The following is a 5,811-nucleotide window of genomic DNA, read 5'->3' on the forward strand; positions in this document are numbered from 1 at the left end:
CTTCCTAGATTGGAAGAAGGAGTTTCACGTACATGTAGACATGTCATGTATAGCACTAGGAGCAATATTGACATAGGCTAGTGGAAGAGAATTGGACCATCCTATAGAATTCGCAAGCAGGAGGTTTTCCAAGGCTGAGAAGAACTATTCCACCATTGAGCACAAATGGTTAGCCATGGTATATGCGCTCTATAGGTTTAGACACTATTTGCTCGGTGGACATTTTAAGATGTATACAGACCATTCCACGGTGAAATACTTGGTCAATAAGCCTATGTTGGAGGGGAGAATCTGTAGGTGGTTGTTATTGTTCCAGGAGTATGATTTTGAGGTTATTGTGAAGCCTGGATGATTGAACGCGGGACCAGATCATCTGTTGTGCATCAAAACAGGGGAATAGCCCACTAATTTGGAGGAGGGATTGCCTGATGCGCAACTATTTGTAGTGCGTGTTGCAGATAGTCACTTTGAAGACATCATACACTTCCTAACGACAAGCACTGCCTCGAAAGGTTACACCATCCAGCAGAAAAAAGAGTTAGTGGTATGCGCGGTAGACTTTTACGTCATTGCTGGACATCTATACAAAATGGGGTCTAATGAAGTATTACGATGATATGTACTGGAGTTTGAAAGGAGAAGTATCCTCGTGGACGCTCATGGGGGCACTGCGGGAGGCCATTATGTAGGAAGAACAACCGCGCAGAAGATTCTATGTGCAAGGTTGTGGTGACCAACCCTCCATTAGGATTCAAAAGCTCACTGCAAGGCATGTGATGTGTGTCAAAGGACTGACAGGCCATCATGGAGGGATGAGCTATATTTGAACCCATAGATGATGTTACAACCTTTTGAGAAATCGGCGATAGATTTTGTGGGACCCATTCAACCCCAAGGGAAGAAGACGAGAGCGCGTACATTATCACCGCCGACTGAGTATTTGACTCAATGGGAAGAGGCATAGCCTGTGAAGGACTGCACATGCGTGACCACTCTAAAGTTCCTCTTTGAGTATGTACTGACGCAATTTGTGTGTCCAAATATTTTGACGAAATGATCAACGCGTTGACAGAGGAATTTCATGAATATCACTAGAAAAGCATGCCTTATCACCCACAGGCTAATGGGAGGGTGGAAGAATTCAATAAGGTGTTGGAGAATGCACTGAACAAAGTTTGCAATGCTCAACGAAGTGATTGGGACCTATGCATACCTGCAATTATATGGGCCTATTGGACGACATGCACAAAGTTGACAGGACAGACACCCTTTAGGCTGGTATACGGCATTGAAGAAGTGATGCCCATGGAATACATTGTGCCTAGTCTACACATAGCGACACTCACGGGTATGAAAAATCATGGAGCCCTGGAAGAGAGGCTCGTGTAGCTTGTTGAGCTTGAGGAAGAGAGATTTCTAGCTAGATTTCACCAACAGGTCCAAAAGCAGCGTGAAAAAGCATGGCATGATCGACACATTAAGCTTTGCACCTTTAAGGTAAATGATCTGGCTTTGTTATATGACAGCAAGTTTGATAAATTTCTAGGGAAATTCAGAATGCACTGGTTAGGGCCCTATGTCATTAAGGAGATTACCGACGATGGAGCAATGCATTTGGTTAAATTGAATGGAGATCCCTTCCCAGGAAAGGTGAATGGCAATCAATTGAAGCCATACACCGGTGATTTGGCTAGGTGACTATATGAGGGTAGCATAGTCTTAGCACTCCAGGTAGCTGAAAGGAGGCACGGAACTATAAACTACATTGCCCAGGTTGGGGAACTACACGATTGGGGGATTGTGTGGAATGAGGAAATGTCACAGGGTTCACGACAATGTGAAGGGAGCTGCGCTGCCCAGGGAGAAATTGTTGGAAATAATGGTGAATCAGTATTATCTAATTCTTTTAATAAATCTTCCTTATTTGTTCTTTGAATTAGTTTTGCATGTCAGTACCATAAAATAATGAGCATGAACAAAGAAAACAGATAGTCACACCAAAGAACACAAGATGTAAGGTGGAAACCCAATGTGGGTGAAAACCACCTGCTGCAATATGTCTCTATCTTCTTTCAAATTAGAAACTCCTTTTACAATGGTTTTGTATTGGTGCAGTCCTTTACCAGTACGCAGGCTGCAACCTGCAGAGAGCTACAACTCTCTCTCTCTCTCGTTTTCCAGTCTCTCCTGGAAGGGAGCTACAACCCCCTACTTCTTTTCATAAAGCATCAAATGATCATTAAGTACATAAAAGTTACAGTCCACTATAGTTATCAGATCAACAATAACAGAACTAACCCAGAACACCTTATCAACAGAAAAATTCAGTCAACAGAACATTTTAAGACAGATACGTAGTTTTCCCTTCTGTGGCCTGCGTCGCTACGCAGTTCACCTTCTTCTTTCCTGCGTATACCCGCAGGGATCCTTCTGCTGAACTGCGTGCCCACGCACTGTTCCTTGAACCGCGCTGCGTATTATTACTGTAGGGACGCACCCAGAGACACTATCGCGCCGCGTACTTTTACTATGCGTACGCACCTGAACCTTAGTCGCTCTGCGTACCCACGCAGTTCTCCTTCTTCTGCTCTGCGTACCGACGCAGGTCTCCTGTTTCTGCTCTGCGTCCCCACGCAGATCTCCTATTTCTGCACTGCGTACCCACGCAGATCTCCTGCTTCTGCACTGCGTACCCACGCAGCTCTTCTGTTAAACACCCGCGTCCTTCTGATTAGGGCCGAATAGGCAGTCCACTAGAGTGGCACAGTTGCTCAGATCTGATCATGCGCTCGAGAGATCACCCTTCACTGATTCGCCTTCAACTTCCCTTTCATATAGATCGAGCTTTTAAGACCATAACCCAATATTTCAGATCTAAAGATATTCAATTGCAAAATATGCTTAGCCAAGTGATCTCCTTTGCTTTATATAGGCAAGCTCCTCCTAAAATCATGGAACAATACCACGAGCCGACACCATAATAACCCAATACCGTCGGCTAAATACCAAGAGTAACACATAAGAAAACCCCACATGTGAATTTCTTTGCCTTGAAATGTGTGCACTGGGGGTACGCACCTCCTGAATGGCTGGCCTGCGTATCTGGACGCGGTCCCTGCATGGTGTACCTGCGGGTACGCACCTTCTGAACTGATTTCCTGCGTACTTCTTAATTTTCAACAAATTGAGAGCCTTTCCACGAGAGTTGCCATCAAGTACAACATCTGTAACATATAGCCATACCAGAAACATAATGCCAACAGTCTCCCCCTTTGGACTTGATGGCAACCTCACAAACTTCAGCTTCATTCTCCCCCTTTGACATCAAGGGCAAAGGGGTATGCTCCCCCTAAGATCATGCTCCCCCTAAAAATGAACCAGATCTGCAACAAAGAACCATAATCCACCATGAAAGAGATAGAGACATATTGCAGCTATTTCCAAGATCTCCTTCTGACCATCCTCCATAATGCCAACAATGCATTATATGCTCCCCCTGAACCTGTACCATCAATCAGAAAAGTTTCAACAATAAGATGATGCATCAACAACCCCCAGCTTTTGCCTGAGGTATTCAAAAGTGTCCCTGGGCAATGGTTTGGTGAGAATATCAGCAACTTGTTCCTTACAAGGAACATACTCCAACTTGACCTTCTGTTCAAGTACTTGTTCCTGGAGAAAATGGTACTTGATTGGTATGTGCTTGGTTTTTGAATGCATAACCGGATTCTTTGAGATGCTGATTGCACTTGTGTTATCACATAAGATGGGGATAGGTGGTGTACAAGTGATTTGAAAATCCTGCAAAGTCTACATCATCCAAAGGAGTTGAGTGCAACAAGATGCAGCAGCAACATATTCTGCTTCAGCTGTAGACAAGGCAATCGAACTCTGTTTCTTGCTGAACCAAGATACCAGTCTGGAACCCATAAAGAACGCACCACCACTTGTGCTTTTCCTATCATCCACGCTTCCAGCCCAATCTGCATCTGTATAAGCATGAAGTGTAAGATCTGTATCTCTAGGATACCATAAGCCATAATTTTGAGTCCCTTGAAGATATTTGAAAATTCTCTTCACTCCCTGAAGATGAGTGTCCTTCGGATTTGCCTGAAATCTTCCAACTATTCCAACTGCATGCATGATGTCCGGTCGGGTACCTGTCAAATAAAGGAAACTTCCAATCATAGATCTGTAGGTTGGTTGATGTACTGCTGCAGATTCATCATTTGCACTGAGGCTACATCCTGTGACCATGGGTGTACATACTGGTTTTGCATCTTCCATACCATATTTCTTCAAAATCTGTTTGAGATACTTGGTTTGAGATAAAAAGATTCCTCCTTCTTTTTGTTGGATTTGCAAACCAAGGAAATATGTCAGTTCTCCTAGCAAAGACATTTCAAATTCTTTCTGCATGACCGAGGCAAAGCTTTGACTCATAGCTTCTTCATTGCTCCCAAAAATAATGTCATCTACATACACAACAAGTATTAGCAATTTGTCATTTTCAACTTTTATATAAAGATTGCTATCTGCTGATCCTTTTGAAAAACCTTGTTGATGAAGATATTTGTCCAAACGGTAGTACCAAGCCCTTGGAGCTTGTTTGAGACCATAGAGAGCCTTTTTCAATCTGCATACAAGATTTGGATCATTTCCAAGAATGAACCCATCTGGCTGTTCAATGTATACTTCTTCTTCGAGGTCTCCATTCAGAAAGGCTGATTTCACGTCCATTTGAAATACTTTGAAGTTTTGAAAACTTGAGAGAGCAAGGAACATTCTGATGGCCTCAAGTCTTGCAACAGGAGCAAAGGTTTCTTCAAAGTCTATTCCTTCTTGCTGCGCATACCCTTTACAAACAAGTCTGGCTTTGTTTCTAATTACTTCTCCATTTTCATTCAATTTGTTTTTGAAGACCCATTTTGTTCCGATAACATTCTTATCCTTTGGTCTAGGAACCAGCTCCCAAGTGTTGTTCTTTTCGATTTGCTCAAGTTCTTCATCCATTGCTTTCACCCAACATTCATCTTTGCATGCCTCTTTCACACTTTGTGGTTCAGTAGAGGAGAGTAATGCCAAATAGGTTGAAGCTTCTGCAACTGTTCTTCTTGTTTGTACACCTGCTTCTTTCTGCCCCATAATCTGAGATTCTGGATGATTCTTCTGAACATATCTGGATGGAGTCTTTTCTTCTATTCTTGTCTGCTCCTCTGGTTCTTCTTGAGGTTCTTCTTGAGGTTCTTCTTCTTCATCATTCTGTCTTTGAGGGTAGCCTTCATCTTCTTCGATGTCTTCATGATGTACTTGCCTAGGAATGTATCCCTTCTCATCAACCACTACATCAATGCCGTCAACAATTCTGCCAAGTCTTTTATTGTAGCATTTGTATGCTTTGCTATGTGGAGAGTAACCAAGAAGAATGCCTTCATCTGCTCTAGGTTCAAGTTTGCCAAGCTGCTCATCAGTATTCTTGATATAGCATTTGCTCCCAAAGATTTTGAAGTGCTTTACTAAAGGAGTCTTACCACTCCAGAGCTCATGAGGAGTTTGAGTGTTGTTCACCCGGACATTTGTTTTGTTGAGAATAACAACCGCAGCATGTGCAGCTTCACCCCAGAAAGTTGCGGGAGTTCCTGATTCATCAAGCATAGCACGAGCCATTTGTTGGACTGTTCTGTTCATTCTTTCCACAACTCCATTTTGCTGAGGAGTTCTAGCTGTAGAGAATTCTCTTCTTATCCCATGTTCTTCACAGAAATCGAAAAATTCATTTGAGGTAAACTCCCCACCTCTGTCGGATCTGAG

The sequence above is a fragment of the Pinus tabuliformis genome, chromosome 3_2 (assembly GCF_031772625.1).
Source record: "Pinus tabuliformis cultivar Carrire ecotype Pingquan chromosome 3_2, CPIR1, whole genome shotgun sequence".
NCBI classification, from domain to species: Eukaryota; Viridiplantae; Streptophyta; class Pinopsida; order Pinales; family Pinaceae; genus Pinus; species Pinus tabuliformis.